We start from the raw sequence: 15578 nt of genomic DNA on the forward strand, positions 1-15578 counted from the left end.
AACATTCTTAAGGAAAAATGCCACGTAACGACGTAAACACTGCCACATGTTGGAAATAATGTGAAACAAGACTCAGCTGACCAATTGACTTCCTTCGATTTCTCCACAGTCTAGGTTTTGTGGCTTTGGTTATCCTGTTACTGGTATCTACGCTACTGACCTGTGGTTCTGGAGTTGAGCGCCCCCTACAATTCCTAGTATATGGACTTCCATTCACGTTGTTTTGGTACTGGCAGTGTTCGTGAGCGTGGCATTCAGTTCTGCAATGATATCTGCATTTGCTTTGCTCTTACTTTTTCTCAAATCCTCTTCAACGGTGTCCGTCACTATCTACCAACACACACTTTCACCCACGTTGTGACTTATAGGATGGTGTTTTTCCTCTTTCCCTACACGCGACACAGATATTCGATATGGTGACTCGAAACACTAAACATTTCCGCTACCTTGCTTACGGAAACTACCACCATAGGATCAACAATGATACCCTCACGTTCAAATTCACGTAGCTGCGACATAATGCTCTCACTACTGCGCAGAACTTTATTGTGAAGGCGAGAGATACGTGCAAAGTGTTGAGGGTATTGCACAAGCGTCGTTCATGATTAAATACATTAGCGCAAACTTCCGGCTTGGCCAGCAGCTGCATTTATGTGCAAGCACACATTTCGCTAGGTGTTTCCATATTTTTGTCCAGCCCCTATTAACAGTTGTGTACGAAGTAATGAATTTCAGCGAGTAGAGTTTTATACGAATATACAGGGTGGAGAAAAATTGTGTCATGCCTGTAGAAACCAAAATTACTAATGTTGTGGAGGTCGACAACGCTTCAATTTTAAACTACTGAAAGTTGGCGCCACACAGTCTGATTGGCCTTGGGATTGCCCTGTTGCCAGAAGGCTGGCGTGCTAGCACAGAGCGTGCGGGCCGCCTTCGATACATCGGCATCTCTGGCAGGCAAAGCATTGTTGGTCATGCGTTTTCCAAAGCATTCGGCAACAGGGCAATCTCGCAAATAATTGGAGCGTGTGGCGCCAGGTTTCCGTATTTTAAAAATTTTGCGTTGTCGATCTACACAACATTAGCAACTTTGGTTCCTACTGGCATCAGCTATCCAGGGTTAAAATTCGTGACACAGTTTTTCTCCACCCTGTATAATTTAATAAAATGAGATTACTGATAGCCGACAGCATCGAAGAATTCAGAATATTTCTCAGGCTTGGTTATATCACACTATGAGCTTACGAACCGTATCGCATTTGTTGTTGGTAGCAGGTGCGCTCAGCCTGGGAGTGTCAGCTTATACCTGGCTGGAATGTTGCCAGTGAAGTCGCAAGTCATCGACGGGGTAAGGCCTTACCACAAGCAGCTGCAATGTATCGTGTGTTAAACGTAGTTTGTAAGTTCCGAAATTCCTCACCACCTACCTTATTCTTCGAAAGACAGCAGTGATATTTTGACATTCTTCTTTTCCTTTTGCCTTTCCCCGTTTCTACGATTTGATATTGTTCATTTTTATGGACCTGCGGTGTTCATGGGTATTAGTGGTCCGATGTCCTTCCTGAGGGCACTATTCCGCACCCTCCAACCGCCCCCAGACCTCTTCGAAGGAATCTGTGTATCCTACGTGCTTGTGTCTACTGTAGACCTTACGTCAGAGTCATAAAACGGTTTTGTAAGTGTGTAGCAGAGGACTTAGGTAACAACACGGTATTTACCTACTGGATGTGGGAAGACGTACATAGAACCCACATTGGAGGTGGGCGAGCTTACCACAGCTCCGAGAGGCGGATTAGGATCATTAGATGGCTCGCATCCCGCTGTTCGGGAAGCGCGAGTATTAGTGCTTAGGCCAATCAGGGTGGGCTGAAGTATTGATGAACAGGGGTTGGGAAAACTACCGGAACACCACCAGAAATGCATGCTTGAATATACACTGAAGAGCTAAAGAAACTGGTACACCTGCCTAATAACTCGTAGGGTCAACGCCAGCACGCAGAAGTGCCGTAACACGACGTTGTATGGACTCGACTAATGTATGAAGTACTGCTAGAGGAAATTGACAGCCTGAAACCTTGAGGGCTGTCCATAAATCCGTAAGAGTACGATGGGGAGAGATCTCCTCTGAACAGCACGTTGCAAGGCATCCCAGATATGCTCAATAATGTTCATGTCCGGGTAGCTTGATGGCCAGTGGAAGTGCTTAAACTCTGGAGCAACTCTGCAGTAATTCTGGACATGTGGGGTGTAGCATTGTCCTTCTGGAATTGCCCAAGTCCGTCGGAATGCACAATGGAGATGAATGGATGGAGTTGATCAGACAAGATGCTTACGTACGTGTCACCTGTCAGACACGTATCTAGACGTATCAGGGGTCCCATATCATTCCAACTGCACACACCCCACACCGTTACAGAGCCACCAGCAGCATGCACAGTGCCCTGCTAATAAGCAGGGTCCATGAATTCATGCGGCTGTCTCCATACCTGTACACGTCCGTCCACTCGATACAATTTGAAAAAAGAAAAAATGGTTTAAAATGGCTCTGAGCACTATGGGACTTAACTGCTGAGGTCATCAGTCGCCTACAACTGAGAACTACTTAAATTTAACTAACCTAAGGACATCACACACATCCATGCCCGAGGCAGGATTCGAACCTGCGACCGTAGCGGTCGCGCGGTTCCAGACTGTAGCGCCTAGAACAACTCGGCCACTCCGGCCGGCTTGAAACAAGACTCGTCCGACCAGGCAACATGTTTCCGGTCATCAACAGTCCAACATCGGTATTGGCGGGCCCAGACGAGGGGTGAAGCTTTGTCTTGTGAAGTCGTCAATGGTACACGAGTGTGCCTTCTGCTCCGATAGCCAATATCGGTTTTCTATCGTTGAATGGTTCGCACGCTGACATTTGTTGATGGTCCAGCATTATAATCTGGAGCAATTTGCGGAAGGGTTGCACTTCCGTCACGTTGAACGATTCTCTTCAGTCGCCGTTGGTCCTGTTCTTGCAAGTTGCAGCGATATCGGTGATTTGATGCTTTACCGGATTCCTGATATTCACGGTACACACGTGAAATGGTCGTAAGGGAAAACCCCCTCTTCATCGTTACGCCAGAGATGCTGTGTCCCATCGCTCAACGCCATCTATAACACCACGTTCAAACTCAGTTAAATCTTGATACCCTGCCATTGTAGCAGCAGTAACCGATCTAATAACTGCAACAGACACTTGTCTTATATAGGCATTGCCAACCGCAGTGCCGTCGTCTGCCTGTTTACATATCTCTGTCTTTGAATATGCATGCCTATACCAGTTCCGCCCCCCATGAACCATGGACCTTGCCGTTGGTGGGGAGGCTTGCGTGCCTCAGCGATACAGATGGCCGTACCGTAGGTGCAACCACAACGGAGGGGTATCTGTTGAGAGGCCAGACAAACATGTGGTTCCTGAAGAGGGGCAGCAGCCTTTTCAGTAGTTGCAGCGGCAACAGTCTGGATGATTGACTGATCTGGCCTTGTAACAATAACCAAAACGGCCTTGCTGTGATAGTACTGCGAACGGCTGAAAGCAAGGGGAAACTACAGCCGTAATTTTTCCCGAGGACATGCAGCTTTACTGTATGATTAAATAATGATGGCGTCCTCTTGGGTAAAATATTCCGGTGGTAAAATAGTCCCCCATTCGGATCTCCGGGCGGGGACTACTCAAGAGGACGTCGTTATCAGGAGAAAAAAACTGGCATTCTACGGATCGGAGCGTGGAATGTCAGATCCCTTAATCGGGCAGGTAGGTTAGAAAATTTAAAAAGGGAAATGGATAGGTTAAAGTTAGATATAGTGGGAATTAGTGAATTTCGGTGGCAGGAGGAACAAGACTTTTGGTCAGGTGATTACAGGGTTATAAATACAAAATCAAATAGGGGTAATGCAGGAGTAGGTTTAATAATGAATAAAAAAAATAGGAGTGCGGGTTAGCTACTACAAACAGCATAGTGAACGCATTATTGTGGCCAAGATAGACACAAAGCCCATGCCTACTACAGTAGTACAAGTTTATATGCCAACTAGCTCTGCAGATGATGAAGAAATTGATGAAATGTATGACGAGATAAAAGAAATTATTCAGGTAGTGAAGGGAGACGAAAATTTAATAGTCATGGGTGACTGGAATTCGTCAGTAGGAAAAGGGAGAGAAGGAAACGTAGTAGGTGAATATGGATTGGGGGGAAGAAATGAAAGAGGAAGCCGCCTTGTAGAATTTTGCACAGAGCATAACTTAATCATAGCTAACACTTGGTTCAAGAATCATAAAAGAAGGTTGTATACCTGGAAGAATCCTGGAGATACTAAAAGGTATCAGATAGATTATATAATGGTAAGACAGAGATTTAGGAACCAGGTTTTAAATTGTAAGACATTTCCAGGGGCAGATGTGGACTCTGGCCACAATCTATTGGTTATGAACTGCAGATTGAAACTGAAGAAACTGCAAAAAGGTGGGAATTTAAGGAGATGGGACCTGGATAAACTGAAAGAACCAGAGGTTGTAGAGAGTTTCAGGGAGAGCATAAGGGAACAATTGACAGGAATGGGGGAAAGAAATACAGTAGAAGAAGAATGGGTAGCTCTGAGGGATGAAGTAGTGAAGGCAGCAGAGGATCAACTAGGTAAAAAGACGAGGGCTAGTAGAAATCCTTGGGTAACAGAAGAAATATTGAATTTATTTGATGAAACGAGAAAATATAAAAATGCAGTAAATGAAGCAGGCAAAAAGGAATACAAACGTCTCAAAAATGAGATCGACAGGAAGTGCAAAATGACTAAGCAGGCATGGCTAGAGGACAAATGTAAGGATGTAGAGGCTTGTCTCACTAGGGGTAAGATAGATACTGCCTACAGGAAAATTAAAGAGACCTTTGGAGAGAAGAGAACCACTTGTATGAATATCAAGAGCTCAGATGGCAACCCGGTTCTAAGCAAAGAAGGGAAGGCAGAAAGGTGGAAGGAGTATATAGAGGGTTGATACAAGGGCGATGTACTTGAGGACAATATTATGGAAATGGAAGAGGATGTAAATGAAGATGAAATGGGAGATAAGATACTGCGTGAAGAGTTTGACAGAGCACTGAAAGACATGAGTCGAAACAAGGCCCCGGGAGTAGACAACATTCCATTAGAACTACTGATGGCCTTGGGAGAGCCAGTCATGACAAAACTCTACCATCTGGTGAGGAAGATGTATGAGACTGGCGAAATACCCTCATACTTAAAGAAGAATATAATAATTCCAATCCCAAAGAAAGCAGGTGTTGACAGATGTGAAAATTACCGAACTATCAGTTTCATAAGTCACAGCTGCAAAATACTAACGCGAATTCTTTACAGACGAATGGAAAAACTGGTAGAAGTGGACCTCGGGGAAGATCACTTTGGATTCCGTAGAGAGGTTGGAACACGTGAGGCAATACTAACCTTACGACTTATCTTAGAAGAAAGATTAAGAAATGGCAAACGTACGTTTCTTGCATTTGTAGACTTAGAGAAAGCTTTTGACAACGTTAACTGGAATACTCTCTTTCAAATTCTGAAGGTGGCAGGGGTAAAAGACAGGGAGCGAAAGGCTATTTACAATTTGTACAGAAACCAGATGGCTGTTATAAGAGTCGAGGGGCATGAAAGGGAAGCAGTGGTTGGGAAGGGAGTGAGACAGGGTTGTAGCCTCTCCCCGAAGTTATTCAATCTGTATATTGAGCAAGCAGTAAAGGAAACAAAAGAAAAATTCGGAGTAGGTATTAAAATGCATGGAGAAGAAGTAAAAACTTTGAGGTTCGCCGATGACATTGTAATTCTGTCAGAGACAGCAAAAGACGTGGAAGAGCAGTTGAACGGAATGGACAGTGTCTTGAAAGGAGGATATAAGATGAACATCAACAAAAGCAAAACGAGGATAATGGAATGTAGTCAAATTAAATTGGGTGATGCTGAGGGGATTAGATTAGGAAATGAGGCACTTAAAGTAGTAAAGGAGTTTTGCTATTTGGGGAGCAAAATAACTGATGATGGTCGAAGTAGAGAGGATATAAAATGTAGACTGGCAATGGCAAGGAAATCGTTTCTGAAGAAGAGAAATTTGTTAACATCGAGTATAGATTTAAGTGTCAGGAAGTCGTTTCTGAAAGTATTTGTATGGAGTGTAGCCATGTATGGAAGTGAAACATGGACGATAACCAGTTTGGACAAGAAGGGAATAGAAGCTTTCGAAATGTGGTGCTACAGAAGAATGCTGAAGATAAGGTGGTTAGATCACGTAACTAATGAGGAGGTATTGAATATGAGTGGGGAGAAGAGAAGTTTGTGGCACAACTTGACTAGAAGAAGGGATCGGTTGGTAGGACATGTTTTGAGGCGTCCGCGCGGTTCTGGCGCTGCAGTCTGGAACCGCGAGACTGCTACGGTCGCAGGTTCGAATCCTGCCTCGGGCATGGATGTGTGTAATGTCCTTAGGTTAGGTAGGTTTAACTAGTTCTAAGTTCTAGGGGACTAATGACCTCAGCAGTTGAGTCCCATAGTGCTCAGAGCCATTTGAACCATCTTGAGGCATCAAGGGATCACAAATTTAGCATTGGAGGGCAGCGTGGAGGGTAAAAATCGTAGAGGGAGACCAAGAGATCAATACACTAAGCAGATTCAGAAGGATGTAGGTAGCAGTAGGTACTGGAAGATGAAGAAGCTTGCACAGGATAGAGTAGCATGGAGAGCTGCATCAAACCAGTCTCAGGACTGAAGACCACAACAACAACAACAACAAATACCAGTTCCGTGTAAATGCAGAAGGTATCCAGTTCTGAAAGTTGTGCAGGTTGTGTTTGACCACAAGCAGTACCGGCACGATGTTCTAAATACGTTGCAGGTGTCAGTCGTGGTCAGAACATTGTTATGTGTAGTTGCGAAACAAGGTAATCGCAATCAATGTATTTCGTCTTTCAAGAGGCACCAAGTGGAAGATTTATGCCTCGTACAGCGAGAAAATATCATCTTCTGAGTCAGAACACCTACGAAACTGTGTGCTGAGTGATCGTTGCAGATGGTCATTGAAGAGGATCTTGACGAAAAATAAAAGGGCGACAACTACGAATGTTAGTGTAGAACTGAATGTCACGCTTGCGAATACTTTCAGCGCGAGTAGAAGACGAAGAGAGCTCGATCAGTTGGGAATTGCACGGCGAGCTGCAATTCCAAATCCACACGTCAGTGAGGCAACACTTACAATAGAAAAACGTGGTGATGAACTGCTGTACTATGGAGTAGTGGGGAAACAGTCATTTGGTCGGATGACACTGTTGGCAGAGTTTACGTCCTAAGACTGAAATATGGCGCGGTTTCCGTGACGATATGGACAACCACATGGTGGTATCTCATGGCCACCACGGTTACTCCAAGGTCGCATTACTACCAGGAATTATGTGGATATTTCCGCTGAACAGGTCCGTCCCGTGGTACAATGATTGTCCCCAATGGTGATGCTGTGTTCCCAAACAACAGGAACACTGTTCACAGAGCACGTATCGTACAGAGACAGGTTCTGTGAGTGCGGTACTCAATAAATTCTCCTGGCCACCAAAGTCACCAAATCTCAATATTATTTAGTCTTTGTGGTCTATTTTGGAGAGAAGAGCACGTGATCGTTGTCCACTCCATCGCTGTTACCTGAACATTTTTGCTATTATTTTTCAGGTAAAATGGTATACGATTCCTTTGAAAACCATACAGGACTTATATTTAAACTAAAACTAAACTCCTCCCGAACAGGCCATGAAGGCCCAAAGCTACTGACCGGCCGCCGTGTCATCTTCAGACCACAGGCGTCACTGGATGCTGATATGGGTGGAGGGGGGGGGGGGGGGCATGTGGTCTGCACACCGCTCTTCCGGCTATTAGTCAGTTTCCGAGACCGGAGCCGCTACTTCTGAATCAAGTAGCTCCTCAGTTTGCCTCACAAGGGCTGAGTGCACCCCGCTTGCCAACAGCGCTCGGCAGACCGGATGGTCACCCATCCAAGAGCTAGCCCAGCCCGACAGTACTTAACTTCGGTGATCTGACGGGAACCGGTGTTACCACTGCGGCAAGGCCTTTGGCGAACCTATATTTATCCATTCTGGAAAAACCATAAACTGTTTTGAATGCCAACGATTGTCCTACACTGCACTAGGCAGCGTGTACATTAATAAAACGGATAAATATGAAGGGACCGATTCCTGACGTAATGGAGGAAAAAGACCCTACGAACATGTGTCCGGAAATGCATATTTGCCGCGATAGATGGGGCTGATGAAAGACAGTTCCTTTGACCATGTGCCGTGTGTTCCTTGTGTTTTGCAGGCTGTGTGATTGACACAGCGTACTGTAAGCAGCAGAATGGTCCGGTATTCATGTCGGGAACAAGCCGAGACGGTGTTTGCTTACAGCCAAGCAGAGGCAGCGTGGCTAAACCATAAAAGTACCCTCACAGACACCAACAATATCACACAATATCGCAGGTTCGAATCCTGCCTCGGGCAAGGATGTGTGTGATGTCCTTAGGTTACCTAGGTTTAAGTAGTTCTAAGTTCTAGGGGACTGATGACCTCAGAAGTTAAGTCCCATAGTGCTCAGAGCCAATTGAACCATTTTTATCACATAACATTTCAAGCCCTTTTTGGGCGTTGATGTGGAGTCCTTTTAGGCACACGTCTGAAACGAGGCGGCGGGATGTACGTACACCAGATTTGGAGGGCATTATTATACAGGATATTGAGAGGAACCGTGTGTTAGACCCTCCGAGTTCAGGGGTTGTAATATGGCAGAGTCCAGCTGCCCACTGCTGGAACGTATGTGTCTCGTGGTACACAACATAAGCTTCGGCGTCCCCGGCCAAACGCGTAATACCAACATACAGGGTTACTTCGTCTGAACACCCATGTGCTTCCGCAGCGTCCCTAACATCCTTAATGAAAATTGTCACGTCCTCCGTTGCCTTACCCGAGAAGGGATTAATCAGTGCGACCATTGCCAGGTCATAGGGAACAGAAGGCACTCTCAATCCAGACTTACTCTCGCTGATTGCGACTGGTCGTGACTCTCTTTACGAGCCTCTAACTCATGATTAATTTCGAAATTTCTCTGTGTCATGCCCGAAAACTCTTGTGTTAACACTTGCACTTGCCGAGTGAAAGCAGAAACTGGATCTGAGGTAGTAGCACATGTTTCGACCGTTTTGAGCACTCTACTTCATGACTTTCAACTGATTTTTTTGGTCATCAGTCTTCCGACTGGTTTGATTTGGCCCGCCACAAAGTGCTCTACTGAGCTAACCTCTTCATCTCAGAATGGCACTTGCAACCTACATCCTCAATTATTTGCTGGATGTATTCCAATCTCTGTCTTCCTCTAGAGTTTTTGCCCTTCACAGCTCCCTCAAGTACCATGGAAGCCATTCCCTCATGTATTAACAGATGTCCTGTCACTCTATCCCTTCTCCTTATTAGATTCTGCGCGGAAATTCCTCATTCCTTACCTTATCAGCCCACCTACTTTTCAACATTCGTCTGTAGCACCACATCTGAAATGCTTCGATTCTCTTCTGTTCCGGTTTTTCCACAGTCCATGTTTCACTACCATCCAATGCTGTGCTCCAGACGTACATTCTCAGAAATTTCTTCCTCAAATTGAGGCCTATATTTGATGTTAGAAAACTTCTCTTGGCCAGGGATGCCTTCTTTGCCATTGCCAGTCTGCTTTTGATGTCCTCCTTGCTCCGTCCCTCGTTGGTTATTTTACTGCCTAGGTAGCAGAATTCCTTAATTTCGTCTATTTCGTGACCATCAATCCTGATGTTAAGTTTCTCGCTGTTCTCATACCTACTACTTCTCATTACATTCGTCTTTCTTCGATTTACTCTCAATCCATACTATGTACTCATTAGACTGTTAATTCCGTTCAGCAAATCATGTAATTCTTCTTCACTTTCACTTAGGATAGCAATGTCATCAGCGAAACGTATCACTGATACTCTTTCACCTTGAATTTTAATTCCACTCTTGAACCTTTCTTTTATTTCCATCATTGCTTCCTTGATGTACAGATTGAACAGAAGGGTTGAAAGGTTACAGCCTTGTCTTACACCCTTTTTAATACGAGCGCTTCGTTCTAGGTAGTCCACTCTTATTATTCGCTATTGGATGTTGTACATACTGTATATGACCCGTCTCTCTCTATAACTTACCCCTATTTTTATCAGAATTTCGAACATCTTGCACCATTTTACATTATCGAAGGCTTTTTCCAGGTCGACAAATCCTATGAACGTGTCTCGATGTTTCTTTAGTCTTGTTTCCTAACCGCAACTTCAAAATCGCCTCTATCGTGCCATTCTTCTGTATATTATTCTTGTAAGCAACTTGGATGCGTGAGCTGTTAACTGTGCACTAATTCTCGCACTTGTCAGCTCTTGCCGTCTTCGAAATTGTGTAGATGATGCTTTTCCGAAAGTCAGGTGGTATGTCGCCAGACTCATACATTCTACACACCAACGTGAATAGTCGTTTAGTTGCCACTTCCTCCAATGATTTTAGAAGTTCTGATGGAATTTTATCTATCCCTTCTGCCTTATTTGATCTTAAGTCCTCAAAACCCCTTTAAATTCTGATTCTAATACTGGATCCCCTATATCTTCTAAATCGACTCTTGTTTCTTCTTCTATCACATTCGACAAATCTTCCCCCTCATAGAGGCTTTCAATGTATTCTTTCCACCTATCCTCTCTCTCCTCTGCATTTAACAGTGGAATTCCCGGTGCACTCTTAATATTACCACCCTTGCTTTTAATGTCACCGAAGTTTGTTTTGACTTTCCTGTATGCTGAGTCTGTCCCTCCGACATTCATTTCTTTTTAGATGTCTTCACATTTTTCCTGCAGCCATTTCGTCTTAGCTTCCCTGCATTTCCTATTTATTTCATTCCTCGGCCATTTGTATTTCTCTGTTCCTGAGTTTCCCGGAACATTTTTGTACTGCCTCCTTTCATATATCAACTGAAGTATTTTATGTTACCTATGGTTTCTTCGCAGTTACCTTTTTTGTGCGTATGTTTTCCTTCCCAACTTCTGTGATGGCCTTTTCTAGATATGTCCATTCCTCTTCAACTGTACCGACTACTGAGCTATTCCTTATTGCTGTATCTGTAGCCTTAAAGAACTTCAACCGTATCTCGTCAGTCCTTAGTACTTCCGAAACCCACTTCTTTGCGTATTGATTCTTCCTGACTAATGTCTTAAATTTCAGTCTACTCTTCATCACTACTATATTGTGATTTGAGTTTATATCTGCTCCTGGGTACGCCTTAGAATCCAGTATCTGATTTCGGAATCTCTGACTGACCATGATGTAATGTAACAGACATCTCCTCGTATTACCCAGACTTTTCCAAGTATACCTCCTCCTCTTGTGAGTCTTTCACAGATTATTCGCTATTACTAGCTGACACTTGTTACAGAACACAATTAGTCTTTCTCCTCTCTCATTCCTTGTCCCAAGCCCATATACTTTTCTTCTACTCCTTCCCCTACAACTGCATCACAGTCTCCCATGACTATTAGATTTTCATATCCCTTTACATACTGTATTACCCTTTCAAAATCGTCATACACCTTCTCTATCTCTTCATCTTCGGCTCGTGACGTCGGCATGTATACCTGAACTATCGTTGTCGGTCTTGGTTTGCTGTCGATTCTGATAACAACAACCCCATCACTAAACTGTTCACGGTAACACACTCTCTGCCCTACCATCCTATTCATAACGAATGCTACTCCTGTTATACCATTTTCTGCTGCTGTTGATTTTACCCTATACTCATCTTACCATACATCCTTGTCATCTTTCCACTTCTCTTCACTGACCCCTACTACTGTATATCTAGATTGAGCCTTTTCACTTACCTTTTCAGATTGTCTAGTTTCCCTACCACTTCAAGCTTCTGACACTCCACGCCCCGACTCGTGGAACGTTATCCTTCCGTTGATTATTCAATCTTTTTCTCATGGTAACCTCCCCCTTGGCGGTCCCCTCCTGGAGATCCGAATGGGGGACTATTCCGGAATCTTTGGCCAAAGGAGAGATCATCATGACACTTCTTCAATTACAAGCCACATGGCCTGTGGATACACGTTACGTGTATTTAATGGAGTGGTTTCCATTGCCTTCTGCAACCTCATGCCGTTGATCATATCTAATTCTCCCTCCTTTAGGGGCAGTTTCCCACCCCTAGGACAAGAGAGTGCACTGAACCCCTGTCCGCTCCTCCACCCTCTTTGATAAGGCGTTGGTAGAATGAAGGGTGACTTCTTAAACCGACACTCTTCGGACACCAATGCTGATTCTTAATCAAAATTTAAGCAGTGGCTGCATTAGAACCCGGGACAAAAGATGTTTTGATTATGAATCAAAGACGCAACCCTTTTCTTTTTATCGTGCTGTTGGTTGCATTTAGCCTGGGCGGACGTCAGATGACATCCGTTAATTTTTTTTTTTTTTTATACAGAAGGCAAGTATCCCCTTGACAGAACACGCTGAGCTACCGTGCCGGCTGCCCCAGACCACGGGGTCTTTAAAGAAGAGGAAAATGTAAATCTCCCATTTAACTCCATTCCTCCTGCGAATTAGGCGAATCATCTCTAACCTATTCATTACAACTGCAGACAGATTACCAGTACGCCTACATTCAGTCTGTGAATGGTTTTTAAGGCGGTTTTCCATCTGCCTAGGCGAATGCGGGCTGGTTCCCCTTATTCCACCTCAGTTACACTATGTCGGCGATTGCTGCGCAGACACTTCCTCCACGTACGCCTACACCATAATTACCTTACCACGCAGACATTTTGGGTTACTAATTAACTTTTTATACCTGGGATTCACAGTCATGTAGAACTTTATAAAAGACATGATACTTACGCCAGTGCATAAGTGATTAGTGATGGGCTAACGAACATGAGTGTCTACAAAAAAATGGTTCAAATGGCTCTGAGCACTATGGGACTCAACATCTGTGGTCATAAGTCCCCTAGAACTTAGAACTACTTAAACCTAACTAACCTAAGGACATCACACACATCCATGCCCGAGGCAGGATTCGAACCTGAGACCGTAGCAGTCGCGCGGTTCCTGACTGAGCGCCTAGAACCGCTAGACCACCGCGGCCGGCTGAGTGTCTACAGACTATGTTGATTTATGACATACGGATATGTGGGCTCGCAATACGTAACAGCATCACGAATGTATTTAATAGTAATGACAACGACATATAAATGTGTCAGCTCGTTTTAAGTTGACATGGCGTAAAGCCACAAAAATCTGCACTTGTTAATGGCCTAAATTGCAATCGTGAAATAAAGGAAGTGTTACAGTCACTGGTGTAAATATGATGTCTTTTATATTTGGGGTTACACTGGTCTGGTGTGAGACGTTCCCGGGAGGCTCCACTGGGGGCCGAACCGCACAATAACCCTGGGTTCGGTGTGGGGCGGCGGTGGTGTGAGGGGCTGCTGTAGCCTGTTGTGGGGTTGTGAACCACTGAGGGCTACGGCAGGGACGAAGCCTCTCCGTCGTTTCTAGGTCCCCAGTTCAGTACAATACAGTATGCCTACATACAGAACAAACAGGCGCTACAGTTCTGGTACACGGCAACTTGCGCCCAAACAAACTGCAAAATGAACACCTCGCTAGCACTAAATTAGCACGTCCACCGTTACCTCTAAAGAAAGATAAGGCTACGGGTTCCTGCGCCTTCACAAAAGTAACTCTAAGCATCACAACAAACTCTGCCAACGAGAGCAAACATCGTAAATAAATATACACAAAAGTTAGACTCGCCGCATTACGTTGTGCGGAGCTGGTACCACCCAACATACATCAAGTGTCACTGCCTCATTAACCATTCACCAAAACCAGCTCTCTCACCAAAACGTAGTGTTGGACGTGGACAATCACTTTATGACATAATATCGTATGTTGGAAAGCGATATGACCACTTCGTGATACCATATTGTTACAGTCCCCTCGAGTTCAGCGGTCTTAATGTGCCAGAATGACCAAGAGGTTTGTTTCGGGAGAGCGGGCTGACTCTCGCCGAAGCATGCACAGAAACACCCGCAAGTGTGTCAGCAACTTTATTGCATCGAGGATACACAGCTAGTCTTTCGCTGATCCTAGTGAAGGCGCCACATGGCGTATATGCATTGGTCAGCGCCAATGCCAGTGCCGGAATCCGGTCTCCCAGCCTTACAGACCTAGCGCTCCTACTCACGCCATGGCCGAGAGCCGTTCGGTCAGCGGCCGCACACAGCTCTGCACCTGGGAGGTCGGAAGTTCGCGCACCTTCCCCGGCCATGCGGACGGCATCTTGCAGTCGGCCGAACGATGTCACCCAGCTAGCGGAGCCTTATCGTTCTTCGCGCTTGTGCACTAAGGGACTTAACATCTGAGGTCATCAGTCCCCTAGAACTTAGAATTACTTAAACCTAACTAACCTAAGGACATCACACACATCCATGCCCGAGGCAGGATTCGAACCTGCGACTGTAGCAGCACCGCGATTCCGGACTGAAGCGCCTAGAGCCGCTCGGGCACAGCGGCCGGCTTGAGACTTTGAGATTAAAATACTGTCTAAAGCAAACATAAATAAATAAACGTCGCATCACGAAGAAACTATCCGATTGGGATCTAAATCGACAGATGTGACGTATATGTACATAAAAACAAATGAGTGCAATTTCAGAAAACTTGGATGATTTATTCAAGAGAAAGAGCTGCCCAAGTTGAGGAAGTCAATTACGAGTTGATCCACTTCTGACAGCGGTACTGATTGACAGTGTTACTGGATGTTCTCATGACGTATGTTGTCCAAATTCTGTCAAATTTGCGCCTTAGATCGTCAGAATCCCAAGTGGGTTGGAGGGCCCTGTCCCTAATGCTCCAAACATTCTCAGTCCGCCGACCTTGCTGGCCAAGGAAGGGTCTGACAAGCACGAAGATAAGCAGTAGTAACTCCCCCCTTGTGTGGGCCGGCGTTATCTTGCTGAAACGTAAGTCCAGGGTGGCTTCCCATGAAGGGCAACAAAACGGGGCATAGAATGTCGTATGTAAGGGTGCGATGGATGACAAACAAAGGGGGTCCTTCTATGAACAGAAATGGCACTCGAGATTCGACTCCAGTCAACAATACTCTAAGCCAAAGGCATCTGGGGACGCACTGGACCAGTTGAATACCAACCTCACTGTCGCCTGCCATACAGCCCAACAATCAGGATGGTAATCTGGGGTGCATGAACCCTTTTGTTGCCACCCATAGCACCCATAGCGAGCCATCCTGGGCTTTCATTTCAGCAAGATAATGCCCTCCTCCACACATGGAGAGTTTCTACTACTTGTCTTCGTATTTGCCAAACCATAAATTGGCCATGTACATGAGCCGTGCACGGCTCGTGTTCATCCCGTTTATTGTTTGTCATCTTCCCTTACTGTACGGCCGCCTCGTTTTCTTAT

General features: G+C 45.1%; 1 pseudogene; it reads right to left on the reverse strand.

Moving 5' to 3' along the window:
* Positions 1-8021: 8021 nt before the first annotated feature.
* LOC126196416 (5S ribosomal RNA) lies at positions 8022-8139 on the reverse strand (annotated as a pseudogene).
* Between the last annotated feature and the right edge of the window lie 7439 nt (positions 8140-15578).

This window comes from Schistocerca nitens, chromosome 7, assembly GCF_023898315.1.
Source record: "Schistocerca nitens isolate TAMUIC-IGC-003100 chromosome 7, iqSchNite1.1, whole genome shotgun sequence".
NCBI classification, from domain to species: domain Eukaryota; kingdom Metazoa; phylum Arthropoda; class Insecta; order Orthoptera; family Acrididae; genus Schistocerca; species Schistocerca nitens.